At 45.3% G+C, this 17604-nt stretch overlaps 1 non-coding gene across 1 annotated transcript; it reads right to left on the bottom strand.

Annotated features, from left to right (window-relative positions):
• Positions 1-493: 493 nt before the first annotated feature.
• On the bottom strand, positions 494-565 carry Trnad-guc. Its single transcript has one exon. It is a non-coding gene; the product is annotated as a tRNA-Asp (tRNA).
• Between the last annotated feature and the right edge of the window lie 17039 nt (positions 566-17604).

Here is a 17604-nt window from a genome sequence, read left to right as displayed (position 1 = left end):
AAGGGATCGGCTGGTAGGGCATATTCTGAGGTACCAAGGTTCAAAATGGTTCAAATGGTTCTGAGCACTATGGGACTTAACTTCTGAGGTCATCAGTCCCCTAGAACTTAGAACTACTTAAACCTAACTAACCAAAGGACATCACACACATCCATGCCCGAGGCAGGATTCGAACCTGCGACCGTTGCAGTCGTGGGGTTCCAGACTGAAGCGCCTAGAACCTCTCGGCCACCCCGGCCGGCAGGCATCAAGGGATAACAAATTTAGCATTGGAGGGCAGCGTGGAGGGTAAAAATCGTAGAGGGAGACCAAGACATGAATACACTAAGCAGATTCAGAAGGATGTAGGCTGCAGTAGGTACTGGGAGGTGAAGAAGCTTGCACAGGATAGAGTAGCATGGAGAGCTGCATCAAACCAGTCTCTGGACTGAAGATCACAACAACAACAGTTTAGGAGGACAGTCCACCACTGTGTTATTGTGATAAAAACTTTCTCCCCGGCCGGGAATCGAACCCGGGTCTCCCGCGTGACAGGCGGGGATACTAACCACTATACTACCGAGGACTTGATATCTTGTTGGTCTCTGCATGTAGGAGGCTGTGATGCACTGTGCGCGTGCGTGACGCGGGCCTTCGCCGGCCCACGGAGCTGCTCAGTCCAGTCATCGGGCTGAATTCGTCATGTGACGCAGTCGCACTGCCAACCCGCAGCATTTGGCTGCTCGGCCAACGTCACCTTAACTACAAGGCCTTACAACATCTGCCAAACGGAGAGTGACGTCATTCCTATAACCTGAGCTGACCTGTCCGCTACGTTTCCTCCGAAGTATAGGATATTCATGCTTGTTTACATATGAGTCACGATGCGAGTGGAGATATCTAATTTTACGTATTGAAGAATTCTTCGTAAACGTGGGTGGCCGCTCAGCTGCGAACTGCACTAACTGTTGCAAAAATTGTTTTTGCATGGTTAGATTTGCAAGTGACTCCGAACGAAGAAATAGATGGGTCATAAATTTTCGCAAAGAAAGCTGGGAATGAGGACCTGGGGCTCGATTGTGTATCGCAAGTATGTTATAATAAAGGAAGTTATAAACACGAACCAGTTGTATACAACTGCGTTTCTTTCCCAGTCGAAAACTATACTCAAGCAGTTCGTCGCAAAACTTTTCGATTCCTCAGATATTCTCGCAATCGGCAAAGTGCAGAGGAACATTTATTGTGATATATTTATAAGTCGTCATCATAAACATACATACACGAAGTGAATATCATTAGTCCCATTTCTTATATAGGTACAGTCGACGAATGATATTTTTATAGCGTATTGGCCTTTGTGAGGGAATCTGCACAGCTATAACGTAACCTTCAAAAAACAAAGTTCCACAACTCAACAAGCAACAAACACAGCATGAAGTACAAAAAATGATTACTGGTTGAGTTATAGATGAAACTATGATTAAAAATTCGTTTCACTGTAACATGAAACTATACTTTCTCCCCCTTTCTACAAAAGAAATGCATTTCTGAAAGGACCTAATTATGACGAAAAACGAAACACCATTCTTATAAGTGCTTATATATGGGCAAAAACTAATAAATTCCCACATGTTGTTAGTGCGTAACACCCATATTTGAAAAAATTAGTACTGAGTTCTTAATTCATTACTTTTAATATTTAGAAACTACTAAGCAAGTTCCAAGCCTTTCTATACCCGTATAATATTGCATTTCAGCTTTTCTGTCGTATGAAAAGAGCTTTCTAAATATCTCTATACACAGTAATTATTGTTCGATACACTTCATGCATGCAATATCGAACATTTTACAAGAAATAGTGTAAAAATCTGCATGAATATGTCAATCACCCGCAAGGTAAACATTCCCGAATCCTCAGAGGAAAAAATGACGGACGATTGAGCATATTATATAGGAGCTCCAAACTTCAGGCTTACAGGAAGTACCACATACCTGTTGTAGTGGAACCAGGTTGGCTGTAGCAGTGCCATGTGAAGCCGTGTAATCGACCGTTCTGCAGCAGCAGTGCCAGGGAACTGAATTCGCTTGTGAAATCGTTTGCGCCTCTGCTTTGTCTTTTAGGTGGCGCTGGTTCAGCTCGCCCCAGCCCGCCGTGCTGGACTGGCTGCGCCGCCTGCCGGATATGCATCCCGCGCTGCATACCGAGCTCACCACTGTACACCTGCTGCTACCTCCTCTCGAGTAAAGCAACACGCCGTCAAAGGAGGGTCTTCCTTTCCTAAAACCAGGAATATTTTTCCGCGTTAAAGGAATTTCTCCTTATTCTTTCGTTTCTCTCTACTCTTGGCTACGTTAAATCAATCAATTTTGGGTGTTATGTGCTCTTCTACTATGCCAGTATTGTTTCATTCTTTCTGATCTTGCTTTCCTTTCTTCTTCAAAGTTTGGAGTCTTCCTTTGGTTTTCATTTTGACACTGCACCTCTCTTTCTTTTATTTGGTTATTTTCTTTTCCAGTTTCATCTATGAGCATATTTTGTGTGGTTTGGAGTTCTCTTAAGTCCTTCTCCGTTTCCTTAAAACAATTTGATAGTTTTTTGTTACGGAAATAGTAAAAAATTATATTAATTTATTTGAATTCATTCTGAGGATGTGTCAATAAAAATAAATTGTGTCTGAGAGTTTTTCGGTAGTTTGCTAAAGAGTTTTGTTTTTCATGTGAATTAGTTTGTTGTTGTGGAAACTGGGACCAAGGATTTTTCTTAATAATATCCTTTGTTTGCCCTCCTACCTTTCAACCGGGTCACGGTTGTTGATGGACAATGATTCGGCTGCTTACAGGGCTTCCGGTTTGGTTACTGTATTGTAACGTCTTATCTTTGCATTCCATGAGCGGGACTGTCTGTTGTATGTTTTTGGTGAGTTGGAAGGTCAACTGAACATTACTTCTTCTATAATCAATTGTTTTTCTCTCGAGGGCATTCCAGCTGATTCATTCTCCAAGTTACGTGAATTCTTCGACGATTTCTGTTTTAATATGTTTTGGTCGGTTTTTTGTGTTTGTCATTATGTTGGTGTTTTCAAAGGAGATTTTGAGACCTATTTTTCGAGCCCTTTTTTGCATTTCGAGGCTCTATGTTTTGGCTTCTTCTGAGACTTCGGCCAGTGGGGCCATATTATCTGCAAACGTTAGACAATTGACTTTGATACCGTTTCTCGATCCCAGTTGGATTGTACTGTGGATCTCCGTGTTCCACTCTCTGACTACCTTCTCTAGGACACAGTGAACCAGCAGTGGGGAGACACCATTTGCTTTCCGTATTCCGGTTTTTATATCAAAATGGTCGGAAAATTCTCCCGTGAATTTGACTCTAGAGTTTGTGTTCGTAAGGGCTCCGATAATTAATTTGTTGTTTTGTTGTCTAGGTTTCACTCTTTTAGTACAGAGATGAAAGTCAGTCAAAATGATAACATATGATTTGCTCTTGATTTTTGGGGTAGAGTCTTCCTTTCCTGAAACCCGCTTGGTATACTCCAAATTGATGGTCTAGTTGGGGTTCTGCTCTGTTTAGTAGGACTTCACAGAATATCTCGTTTGTTGTGTCTCGGAGCGAGATCACTCTGTACTTACTGGGGTGAGTTTTGGATCCTTTCTTATGGAGTGGGTGGATGAGAGCCGTCTTCCATTCATCTGGAATTCTTTCATTTAACCATATTTCTTCAAAGCTATTTTGGAGAGAGTCTACAGGATTTTTGTTGAAATTTTTCCAAAGTTAGCTGTGATTTGGTTTTCGCCTGAGGCTTTATAGTTTTTGAGATTTGAAATGACTGTCTGTAGTTCTTCGGTGGAGGGTGGTCCAGAGATGTCGTTGAGGTCTCCAAGTCCACTTTTTCTATGGATTCTCCACAGTTGAGAAGGTTTCTGAAATATTCTGCCAATATTTTGCAATTCGTCGCTATGGGCAATATTTCCGTTTTTGTCTTGGAGCTATAGGGTCGGTAGGCTGTATGTGGCTATTTTTTGTTTAAAAGTTCCATGTCTTGTTTTCGATGAAGTCTTCGTTGACCTGAAAGAGGAGTTGGTCTTCTTTGGCTTTTTTTTCAGTCTTTTGATAGTTTTGCTCACTAGTTTCCTTATTTTTAAGAACTTTTGTGCCTTATCTTCATTTTTCTGTGATCGCCACTGTTGCCATGCTTTCCTTCTTAGTTCATGGAGTCTGTCACATTCTTATGTCCACCAGGCATGTTTATCCGCTTTGGTTATGGGGGCTAATTGTTCGGCTTTAATTATTAGGCTTTCTTTTATTTAATCTCAGTTCTGGTTTTGCATGTGTTCAGTTGCGAGGGGATGCTCCGTGGAGTTTACTGTCTTTTCTGGATCGTATTTTCTTCTTTTGGGGCTGTTGCTTTCATTTTTCCTTTTTCGGATGATTTTGCGTTTCATTTTGGAAAGGTAGTAAGCAGAATCTAGATTGGCTCCTCCGAGGACTTTGACATTTTTTACTTCTTTATGGAACTTCAGTCTGTTTGCCACGTGATTGAGCTGCAGAGGTGTGTGTTTTCGAAGTAGCTTTTTTAAACGCTGTGGATTTCAGGACCATGTTGCATGCTTGACATAATTCTGTCAGTCCGATGCCATTTTGTTTAGTTCTATTATGCGCTGAGTAGTTTCCAACAATTTTTTGTTTGTATTTCTTCCTTTTCACCGTCTGGGCATTGCATTCCTCCTTAAGTAGGACATTGTGTTTTTCTGGAATTTTTAGAACAACAGCATCGAGTTAGTCCCAAAAACGGTGGCGTATACTTTGTTAGCAGATTTGAAGGTAGGTGTGGAGAGTCGTTGAAATTGTGATTCAAAGTTGATGCCGGCCGTGGTGGCCAAGCGGTTAAAGCGCTACAGTCTGGAACCGCGCGGCCGCTACGGTCGCAGGTTCGAATCCTGCCTCGGGCATGGATGTGTGTGATGTCCTTAGGTTAGTTAGGTTTAAGTAGTTCTAAGTTCTAGGGGACTGATGACCTTAGAAGTTAAGTCCCATAGTGCTCATAGCCATTTGAACCATTTTTCAAAGTTGATAATTGAGTCCAAAATATGTTTATCTATTATGAAGCCAGTCATAAGGTGTGGTGTGTTTTTCATAATTTTTTTGCCTACCTTCCCTTTTCATATTCTGAAGCCTTCAGAATCAAAATTGTTTTCATTCGTGAGTGTGGTTTGCTGTAGGGCCGTTATGAGCATTTTGTGGTTATTGAAGGTGTCTGTGTCTTAATTTTCCAGTTTTTAGAAGAGAAGTTACATTGAATGTAGCTATGTAACTTGTTTTTCTACACTTCATCTTGCTTGAGTTTCCAAGACACTCCGACTCATCTCTGTATAATGCTGCAGACGCCCCAGAACCCGACTGTCTGCCTGCGCACTTTAGTACGGTGGATTGTCCACCTGGGATAACTAGTTTCACATCACACTCTTACGTAATTGACACTATTATGCTGGGGTCGCTCTTGTTGCCAGGGTCACTGGTTTACAACCGCAGTTGTTAGCGCTGCAGGTTTTTCTCAGGCGGCCCTAACCCGGGGAACAGACCCTGACCAAAGACCGTCCAATCTTGGTACAGCCACCTTTGGATTTTTGACGTCTGTAGCGGTCCACCGATGGTATTTTATTTCCAACCTACCCCACATAGCAGAGCCTTCCCCTATGCGCCACCTAGGGATGCGCCCGGTAAGGGAACAAAAAAGAATTTCGTTTCACGCGATGCATACGAAATAAATAACAATATATTCGAAGTAATTTTTTTGAAATGCTATTTCCTTCTAAAATGTACACATGCAGTTGGTAAAACTTCTGATTAGATACGTTTCTGTACGCTTTGAGTATCTTGATTTTAAGCGAAATGATGGGTTGTGTTCGTATAGATTGCTCGACTATTACACACGCATAAATTTCGACACACAATTAATCATTTTCGACACATCCAAAACAGAATTCAGAAACTAACTGACTAGTTGAATGAAATGTCCTGATACTGGCAGTACCTGAAATTGTCCAAAAGCGGCCTTGTTTATTCTGTTTGGACGAACAAACAAATAAAAACGAGAATAAAACTGAGTATTGATGCGACTGCATAAAGAAGGTAGTGAATACGTCATTTTCACGAGAACCGGGTTATTATCGTGTCACACCATTTTGTTTCGTGCTAAAGAAAAATTAAATATTGCATTCGGAAGGGGTCCACAGTACCATATCGTGTCAACGGAGTATACAAATTAAGCGTTTTCAAGTTAAACAATTTTCACTGCATTTATTTCAAAACATAATGAATAGGGAAGCGATTAAACTGTCAACATAATGTCTACAGTGCAACAGTAATTCACAAAGACACAAGTTCGTTTATTTGGCTATAATAAATCACCACTAATTTGAGAATACTTCCCACAAATGAAAGCGACAAGAAAAGAAATATACAATAATCGACAACCGATTTAGAGAGAACGTAAAACAAAACGCGCCGTGCAAAAATACCTACAGCATGATTCTTCATTCATTTTTTCTGGTACTAGAGTTGCTATGAAGATAGAGAAGAGTATCAACATTTTCCAGGTGCAAAAGTTACCGTTGTGCACCTGCAATTAAATCTGCAAAACGGAAATTGCTCTCTCATGCAAAGTTGGATAACAGTTTTCTGGCGATCTTCTGAAGAGTAGGTAAAATGGTCAGTTTCCATATCCAATATTTGACCAATTCGCAGTTCTCGCTTAAGTACCTGTCTAACACACCTCTAGGGAGTCGCCTTGTCGTCAATATCTGTCCAAAAAGCAAACTTCTGTACTTTTGTTGGTGGTGGTAAAGGAAGAGTTTTACTACCGTTTACCAAATAAGAATGTAAAAGTGCTACTCAAAACAAAACCAAAAGTTCTGTTCTTTAAAATATTTGAGTTATTTTCCAGCATCCGAGGACTTCGCCAAAGTCGCTCTCAGACTCTGCCTGACAGTCTGACGAAGAGTTCACACGTATTTCGCTAGTCTTTAGGTGAGAATATACCTGAGGTATAGTTTCCTTTGGTTGACAACGCTTGACAGGGGAACGTCCTTTTGTGACTGGTCGCTCGAAATTATTGATGTCGCAGTTAGTGGACTGTACATATGCTTTAAAATTGTTCAAATAGCTCTAAGCACTATGGGACTTAACATCTGTGGCCATCAGTCCCCTAGACCTTAGAACTACTTAAACCTAACTAACCTAAGGACATCACACACATCCATGCCCGAGGCAGGATTCGAACCTGCGACCTTAGCACCAGCGCGGTTCCGGACTGAAGCGCCTAGAACACACATGCACGCCCGAGGCAGGATTCGAACCTGCGACAGTAGCAGCAGCGCCGTTTCGGACTGAATCGCCTAGAACCGCTCGGTCACAGCGGCCAGCTATTCATGATTCCATTACACCATATCATTCCGCCTCTTTTGGCTACAAAACCGTACTTTTCAACATAATCTTCGTTCACTGCGACAGCCGTAAGCCACGCTACTGGAACAGCGCGTATGCCCGCATGGCACCACTCTGCGGTCGCGCCGAAGCCAGCGTCTTGCTGCATCAACCACCTCCACATCATCCACGTACTGCTTGCCACGAAATTCATCCTTCATCGGGCCAGACAGATGGATGTTGGAAGGTGCGAGATCAAGGCCGTATGGTGGATGAGGAGGAACAGTCAAATGAAGTGATTCTTGAGTTTCTCCCGGCGTATTTGATAATCAAAATATCCACGGGTGTGCTGCCGGTCTATAGTGTCCAACGGGCACAATATTTCGGCGATCATACATGTCGCCATCATCAGGTGAACTGACGGACTGAGCTCCTGTGAACGTGCCGGCACGGAGATCCGTACGCTATGGCTGCTCAGAGGTTCCGTGCAAGACTGTCATCAATTTGAGTGGCATGGTGTTGAGTGATGATGCGGTCTCGGTTTTGAAGAAAGGTCTCAACTTCGCTCCCACCCCCAAGTTCACTCCGGTCGCAGAAATTGTTAGTGCTGTTGAACAGGTTGCAGCTCGACTTCCGCCAGAATCAGCCGAGGAAATACGTCGTGAAACTTGTCGTGCGTTGACGAAATCCAAGCCGATGAAGTCAAATATCAGCAGTAAAGAGAGGGCGGCCATTCGTGATCTGAGGGAGCGCTCTGAAATTGTTGTCTTACCGGCTGACAAAGGCAATGCTACAGTTGTTGTCTCCCATAAGGACTACACTGATAAGATGCAGAGCCTGCTAAATGACGATTCCTACCGGAAGATCAGCGTTGACCCTACAAAGAAGGTGGAGAACAAGACGAGGGCGCTTCTCAAGGACGCAGATTTACCGGAGGGTGACGCTAAGAAATTGTTACCCCAAGGTCCGGTACCGCCTAGACTATATGGACTCCCGAAGGTTCACAAAGAGGGGGTACCATTACGCCCCATTGTCGGCAACATCAGGGCACCTACATATTTGTTGGCCAAATACTTGACGGGAATATTAAGTCCTTAGGTGGGTAAATGCCCTCATCACATCCGTAATTCCGTGGATTTTGTTAAACGCCTTGATAGCTTCAGGTTGGATGAGTCAGATATCATGGTGAGTTTTGACGTCGTTTCCTTGTTTACGAGGGTACCCCTGCGAGAGTCACTAGAATTGATTAGTCAGAAGTTTGACGAGAAGACCACTGAACTTTTTAGGCATGTCTTGACTTCCACGTATTTTCTTTTTAATGGAGAATACTACGAACAAACGGAGGGAGTCGCCATGGGTAGCCCACTCTCACCGGTGGTAGCGAATTTGTACATGGAGAACTTCGAGGAGGAAGCCCTGTCGTCATCCGTATGGAAACCTACTTGCTTATTCCGTTTCGTGGACGACATGTTCGTCATCTGGCCACATGGTATGGATAAACTCCTTGACTTCCTTACACATCTAAACTCCATACACCCCAACATCAAATTCACTATGGAGACTGAAACGGAGGGTAAATTACCTTTCCTTGACGTCTTGGTCAAGAGAAGGGCTGACGGCACCCTAGGTCATGGGGTGTATCGGAAGACAACGCACACTGATCTGTATTTGTACGCAGACAGCTGCCACCATCCTTCACAGAGGAATGGGGTACTTAAAACTCTAGTACATAGGGCGCGCACTATCTCTGACGCAGAGAGTCTACCCCAGGAATTGGAACATCTGAGAACTGTATTTCGAAAAAATGGGTACTCAGAGTGGCAGATTCAACGTGCTCTCCGCCCAACCACTGCAACACAACCTGTTGAGATGGATGAAGTCACGAGGGAGGAGGTAGGCACTGCATTTATTCCATACACAGGCGCACTCTCGGGGAAAATCGCCTGCATTCTGAAGAAACACCGGGTCGGAACTGTGTTTTGTCCTCCAAATAAAACTCGTGCACTGGTGGGGAGCGCCAAAGATGACCTCGGTTTGAGGAAGGCCGGCGTGTACCAGATTCCGTGTCAATGTGGCAAGTCGTCTATTGGTCAGACGATGCGTACCGACGAGGATCGATGCCGTGAACACCAGAGGCACACTCGACTGATGTATCCGAGCAAGTCGGCGGTCGCTGAACATTGTTTGTCGGAAAATTACGCCATGGAGTATGACCGCACGAGGATTCTGGTACAGACGTCGAGATACTGGGACAGCGTTGTTAGAGAGGCCATCGAAATTCGCACTAATGACGACCTTATAAACCGTGACTGTGGCTATAATCTTAGCAAGGCTTGGGAACCAACGATTCGGTTAATCAAGAGTAAATCGAGCAAACGTATAGTTGTGACGACCACGGCGGACAGAGCCATCACACCGACGTCATCTCAGACGCCGTCGCAATCTGTTCCACCGCGCGACAGTGGCGCGGGGCGCAGACGGCGGAGGGAGCGCGCCGCGGGCCGAGGGTATTTAAATCGGCCGCCGCCGCGACCGAACCCAGTTCCCTCTGAGCAGCCATAGCCTACGGATCTCCGTGCCGGCACGTTCACAGGAGCTCAGTCCGTCAGTTCACCAGATGATGGCGACATGTATGATCGCCGAAATATTGTGCCCGTTGGACACTATAGACCGGCAGCACACCCGTGGATATTTTGATAGTCAAATGAAGTTTTGTGAACTCCTGTCGGGTGCGCAAGCTTGGGTGACGACTTACCTTACGGTTGAGAACGAGAAGTTCGTTCGCATTTTTGTGGCGACGAACACGCTGAAGTCGCTTCTTGAACTTCCTGACGGCAGCACAACGTACTTCCGAGTTGATCGTTGCACCGTGAGGGAGTACATGAAACAGAATAAGTCCTTCAGAGTTCCATAAGGCCGTCGCCATGCCCCACTGTGCGGCTGTTTCTTCGGAGGAGACTTGGTGTGGCGCCACTCCGTAGACTGCCGTTTTGTATCCGGTTCCAAGTGATGACCTCATGATTCATCGCCTGTGACGATATTCGACAAAAATTGCCAGGATCGGCCTATTAATGCGCCCCGTTGCTCTTTCTAGTCTTCTCTAAGGCGGGTACACACCTCTGAGTACCTGAACTGGTGCACCGTTGTACTGTGGCAGTGATCCGTCGATCACCTATTCGTACGTTCCACATGCAGGAGTCACAGGTGTGAGCACGCGGGAAATGGGCCAGGTTTGCGCGACCTTGCTGTGCTGACGACAATGCCTCGCCCAACGACTCACCGTGCTTTTGTTCTCTGCCAGGTCCGCGACTACTAATATCTGTGATGCTCTGGTTTTCCGTCACAAGAAACTCTCTGCCCAGTACGCCATTCCGTTACAGACGCCATTTTGACGGCTACGTGTAGCGTCGCTACCTATCGGAATTTCATGGAACTATAAGGGCTGAAGCGGGAATATTTCACATATCCGGAGTGGCCGAGCGGTTCTAGGCGCTACAGTCTGGAACCGCGCGACCGCTACGGTCGCAGGTTCGAATCGTGCCTCGGGCATCGATGTGTGTGATGTCCTTAGGTTAGTTAGGCTTAAGTAGTTCTAAGTTCTAGGGGCCTATGACCTCAGGAGTTAAGTCCCATAGTGCTCAGAGCCGTTTGAACCATTTCACATATCTCACAACGAATACGACCTTTTTTCAGCCGGAATTGGCCGAGGAAAAAATGTGTCACATTACTTATTGAATGACCGTCGTATGTACACACATCAGCAAAAGTTTTGCATCACCTCGGTACCGGAACCTGTACAGAAAATTGGAATAGAGATCAACATAAACATCATTTCCGCACTTTTAATTGCTAATGAAAACCACACATTGCAATGTTGTACCACATTACAGTGAGACCTTCAGAGGTGGTGGTCCAGATTGCTGTACACACCGGTACCTCTAATACCCAGTAGCACGTCCAAATGTTCAAATATGCGTGAAATCTTATGGGACTTAACTGCTAAGGTCATCAGTCCCTAAGCTTACACACTACTTAACCTAAATTATCCTAAGGACAAACACACACACCCATGCCCGAGGGAGGACTCGAACCTCCACCGGGACCAGCCGCACACTCCATGACTGCAAGGCCCCGGACCGCTCGGCTAATCCCGCGCGGTCAGTAGCACGTCCTCTTGCATTGATGCATACCTGTATTCGTCATGGCATACTGTCCACAAGTTCATCAAGGCACTGTGGGTCCAGATTGTCCCACTCCTCAATGGCGATTCGGCGTACATCCCTCGGAGTGGTTGGCAGGTCAGGTCGTCCAGAAACAGCCCTTTTCAACCTAACCCACGCATCTTCGATAGGGTTCATGTCTGGAGAACACGCTGGCCACTCCAAGCGACCGATGACGTTATCCTGAAGAAAGTCATTCACAAGATGTGCACGATGGGGGCGCGAATTATCGTCCGTGAAGACAAATACCTCGCCAATATGCTGCCGATATGGTTGCACTATCAGTCAGAGGATGGCATTCACGTATCGTACAGCTGTTACGGCGCCTTCCATGACCACCAGCGGCGTACGTCGGCCCCACATAATGCCACCCCAAAACAGCAGGGAACCTCCACCTTGCTGCACTCACTGGACAGTGTGTCTAAGGCGTTCAGTCTCACTGGGTTGCCTGTAGACGATTGTCTGGCTGAAGGCATATGCGACACTCATCAGTGAAGAGAATGTGATGCCAATCCTGAGTGGTCCATTCGGCATGTTGTTGGGCCCATCTGTACCGCACAGCATGGTGTCGTTGTTGCAAAGATGGACCTCGTATGGACGCTGAGAGTGAAGTTGCGCATCATGCAGCCTATTGTGCACAGTTTGAGTCGTAACACGACGCCCTGTGGCTGCACGAAAAGCGTTATTCAACATGGTGGCGTTACTGTCAGGGTTCCTCCAAACCACAATCAGTAGGTAGCGGTCATCCACTGCAGTAGTAGCCCTTGGGCGGCCTGAGCGAGGCATGTGAACGACAGTTCCTGTCTGTCTGTATCTCTTCCATGTCCCAACAACGTCGCTTTGGTACGCTCCAGACGCCTGGACAGTTCCCTTATTGAGAGCCCTTCTTGGCACAAAGTAACAATGCGGACGCGATCGTACCGCGGTACTGACCGTCTAGGCATTGTTGAACCACAGACAACACGAACCGTGTACCTCCGTCCTGGTGGAATGACTGGAACTGATCGGCTGTCGGACCCCCTCCGTCTAATAGGCGCTGCTCATGCATTGTTGTTTACATCTTTGGGCAGGTTTAGTGACATCTCTGAACAGTCAAAGGGACTGTGTCTGTGATACAATATCCAACGTCTATCTTCAGGGGTTCTGGCAACTGGAGTGATGCAAAACTTTTTTCATGTGTGCATGTGTGGAAGAGGATATAGATGAAGATGAAATGGGAGATATGATACTGCGTGAAGAGTTTGACAGAGAACTGAAAGACCTGAGTCGAAACAAGACCCCGGGAGTAGACATCATTCCATTGGAACTACTGACGGCCTTGGGAGAGCCAGTCCTGACAAAACTCTACCATCTGGTGAGCAAGATGTATGAGACAGGCGAAATACCCTCAGACTTCAAGAAGAATATAATAATTCCAATCCCAAAGAAAGCAGGTGTTGAGAGATGTGAAAATTACCGAACTATCAGTTTAATAAGTCACTGCTGCAAAATACTAACGCGAATTCTTTACAGACAAATGGAAAAACTGGTAGAAGCCGACCTTGGGGAAGATCAATTTGGATTCCGCAGAAATATTGGAACACGTGAGGCAATACTGACCCTACGACTTATCTTAGAAAACAGATTAAGGAAAGGAAACCTGCATTTCTAGCATTTGTAGACTTAGAGAAAGTTTTGACAATGTTGACTGGAATACTCTCTTTCAAATTCTAAAGGTGGCAGGGGTAAAATACAGGTAGCGAAAGGCTATTTACAATTTGTACAGAAACCAGATGGCAGTTATAAGAGTCGAGGGACATCAAAGGGAAGCAGTGGTTGGGAAGGGAGTGAGACTGGGTTGTAGCTTCTCCCCGATGTTATTCAAAAAATGGCTCTGAGTACTATGGGACTCAACTGCTGAGGTCATTAGTCCCCTAGAACTTGGAACTAGTTAAACCTAACTAACGTAAGGACATCACAAACATCCATGCCCGAGGCAGGATTCGAAGCTGCGACCGTAGCGGTCTTGCGGTTCCAGACTGCAGCGCCTTTAACCGCACGGCGACTTCGGCCGGCTCGATGTTATTCAATCTGTATATTGAGCACGCAGTAAAGGAAACAAAAGAAAAATTCGGAGTAGGTATTAAAGTCCACGGAGAAGAAATAAAAACGTTGAGGTTCGCCGATGACATTGTAATTCTGTCAGAGGCAGCAAAGGACTTGGAAGAGCAGTTGAACGGAGTGGACAGTGTCTTGAAAGGAAGGTATAAGATGAACAACAACAAAAGCAAAACGAGGATAATGGAATGTAGTCGAATTAGGTCAGGGGATGCTGAGGGAATTAGATTAGGAAATGAGACACTTAAAGTAGTAAAGGAGTTTTGCTATTTGGGGAGGAAAATAACTGATGATGGTCGAAGTAGAGAGGACATAAAATGTAGACTGGCAATGGCAAGGAAAGCGTTTCTGAAGAAGGGAAATTTGTTAACATGGAGTATAGATTTAAGTTTTAGGAAGTCGTTTCTGAAAGTATTTGTATGGAGTGTAGCCATGTATGGAACTGAAACGTGGACGATAAATAGTTTAGACAAGAAGAGAATAGATGCTTTCGAAATGTGGTGGTACAGAAGAATGCTGAAGATCACATAACTAATGAGGAGGTATTGAATAGAATTGGGGAGAAGAGGAGTTTGTGGCACAACTTGACAAGAAGAAGGGAGCGGTTGGTAGGAAGAACATGTCAAGGGATCGACAATTCAGCATTGGAGAACAGCGCGGAGGGTAAAAATTGTAGAGGGAGACCAAGAGATGAATACAGTAAGCAGATTCAGAAGGATGTAGGTTGCAGTAAGTACTGGGAGAAGAAGAAGCTTGCACAGGATAGAGTAGCATGGAGAGCTGCATCAAACCAGTCTCAGGACTGAAGACAACAACACACATGTGTGAAACCCTGGTCCATTATAAGAGAGGGCCTGATGGTCTAATCAGATCAGGTTCAGTGAATAAATAAAATAATTTTTCCTTTAAACTCTAGGCTCGAGAATTTCTGTAGTTGGCAGTTGTATAGCGACCACTACCCGCTTTTCCCGAGTGCGAAGCATCGCTGGTGAATTTCTGCTGCGGGGCGCGCCGCGTCCACACGCCCGGCTGAATTAACCGCGCGCCGAGACGGCGCCATTACCGGCCCTGACGGCGAGTCAATGCTTAATGACCGCACCGAGTGGACGCCTCCGGCGCGGCTGATTAACACGGCCGCCGGCGGTGCGTGTGACGTCACCGGTGACCCGCACCGCGGCGTGGGTGTAGGCCTAGCCGGCCGCGGCGCGACCTCAGCGCCGCCACCACACAACACGCCGGACGGTGGGGGTCAGCGGCGGCGACGGCCCGTGAGCGGCGAAATAACGCAGGAGACCGCTCCCAGCTATTCCTGCCCTGCTTTTGGTCTCTGGGGGACTTTCGCACCAAAATCAGTTATAAAGAAGATGGATGTACACTGATGAGCCAGAACACAAGACGGCCGGCCTGCTATCGACACATCCCCGTCCAGGAAATAGCAGCGTCACGTTATGGGGTAGGACTGCCAGTCGGACCCACGCACGGTGCATGTAGTACCAGTGAGCGTGCTGTCCCTGTACAAACGGTTCAAATGGCTCCGAGCACTATGGGACTTAACATCAGAGGTCATCAGTCCCCTAGAACTTAGAACTACTTAAACCTAACTAACCTAAGGACATCATACACGTCCATGTCCAAGGCAGGATTCGAACCTGCAACCGTAGCGACCGCGCGGTCCCAGACTGTAGCGCCTAGAACCGCTCGGCCACTCTGGCTGGCGGACCTTCTCAGAATTAGATTTCCGGAAAGCTTTTGTCACCGTTATTCACAAGCGACTTCTAATCAAGCTGCGGGCCTATGGAGTATCGTCCCAGTTGTGCGACTGGATTCGTTATTTCCTGTCAGGAAGGTCGCATTTCGTAGTAATAGACGGCAAATCATCGAGTAAAACTGAAGTGATACCAGGTGTTCCCCAGGGAAGTGTCCTGGGACCTCTGCTGATCCTGATCTATATAAATGACCTGGGTGACAATCTCAGCAGTTCTCTTAGGTTGTTCAAGATGATGCTGTAATTTACCGTCTAGTAAGGTCATCCGAAGACCAGTATCAGTTGCAAAGCGATTTAGAAAAGATTCCTGTATGATGTGGCAGTTGACGCTAAATAACGAAAAGTGTGAGGTGATCCACATGAGTTCAAAAGAAATCCGTTGGAATTCGATGGCTCGATAAATAGTACAATTCTCAAGGCTGTCAATTCAACTAAGAACCTGGGTGTTAAAATTACGAACAACTTCAGCTGGAAAGACCACATAGATAATATTGTGGGGAAGGCGAGCCAAAGGTTGCGTTTCATTGGCAGGATACTTAGAAGATGCAACAAGTCCACTAAAGAGACAGCTTACACTACACTCGTTCGTCCTCTGTTAGAATATTGCTGCGCGGTGTGGGATCCTTACCAGGTGTGATTGACGGAGGACATCGAAAGGGTGCAGAAAAGGGCAGCTCGTTTTGTATTATCACGTAATAGGGGAGAGAGTGTGGCAGATATGATACGCGAGTTGGGATGGAACTCATTAAAGCAAAGACTTGTTCGTCGCGGCGTGATCTATTTACGAAATTTCAGTCACCAACTTTCTCTTCCGAATGCGAAAATATTTTGTTGAGCCCAACCTACATAGGTAGGAATGATCATCAAAATAAAATCAGAGAAATCAGAGCTCGAACAGAAATATTTAGGTGTTCGTATTTCCCGCGCGCTGTTCGGTAGTGGAATGGTAGAGAGATAGTATGATTGTGGTTCGATGAACCGTCTGCCAAGCACTTAAATGTGAATTGCAGAGTAATCATGTGGATGTAGATGTAGAATCTATGGATTACAACACCTGTGCCACTTGTGGTCATAGAGCTAAGAAATCTGCACCGCAGTTGGTATGACTGCACAATAACGTGATAAACTGGAGACTCAGGGACACTGTTGATTCAAACGTGGGCTGTGAAAAGGTCGAGTCTCTCCGCCGTTTTGATGTAGGTTTTGAGAGATTTCTTACATTCATCTAGTGGTATACGAGTACTAGCCCTAAGCTACGCTTCACACAATCCATCCAAAAATGTGGATTACAAAACTCATTTTATTCCACTTTATTTATGGCAGTTTACATTAGAAAATAGAAATAATGTAACGAATGCAATGGATCATGATCAGCTGCGAAGTTTTGCATGCAGACAAACGGTCATCAGAGTGGAATGCTTCTCCACTTCGCCAGCGTGAAGGTGACATTTTTTGTTGGTTATTTTTGTCGGTGTTCAAAAACACTTTTTCAATCGCTCTGACTATTTAAAATTTTAGATTTTTAATTTTGTGTGTCGATCAAGCATTACTGCAACATGAAAAACTTTTTTTGAATGTTTTCTACATATATTTTTAACTCGTTGCATACCCTGGATTAAATCATGTGAGAATTTACCTTCAAGATCGTTGAATGAAAATGGCGGCACTCATTGTCAATATAACAAAAATACAGAAGATTTAATTTGAATATGCTATTGAAATGTGCTTGCCGTTCAGTAATCAAAGTAATCTGCCTTAAAAGTGCTAAGTGGATAACTATCATCATTAGGGATTCGTAAGTTTCGTATACATTGTCTGTAGTACGTAGTTCTTGGGGCAGAACACGTTTTCACATTCACTGAATCACATTAAAAAGGGCATCTTTAGAATTATCTCCCTTCTTGGCTAAATTTCTACGGGCGCACATGTTTTACATCTACATCTACATCCATACTCTGCAAGCCACCTGACGGTGTGTGGCGGAGGGTACCTTGAGTACCTCTATCCGTTCTCCCTTGTATTCCTGTCTCGTATTGTTCGTGGAAAGAAGATTGTCGGTATGTCTCTGTGTGGGCTCTAATCTCTCTGATTTTATCCTCATGGTCTCTTCGCGAGAGATA

This window comes from Schistocerca piceifrons, chromosome 9 (assembly GCF_021461385.2).
Source record: "Schistocerca piceifrons isolate TAMUIC-IGC-003096 chromosome 9, iqSchPice1.1, whole genome shotgun sequence".
Classification (NCBI taxonomy): Eukaryota; Metazoa; Arthropoda; class Insecta; order Orthoptera; family Acrididae; genus Schistocerca; species Schistocerca piceifrons.
Note: the sequence above shows the minus strand (reverse complement) of the source record. Positions and strands in the feature narration are given on the sequence as shown.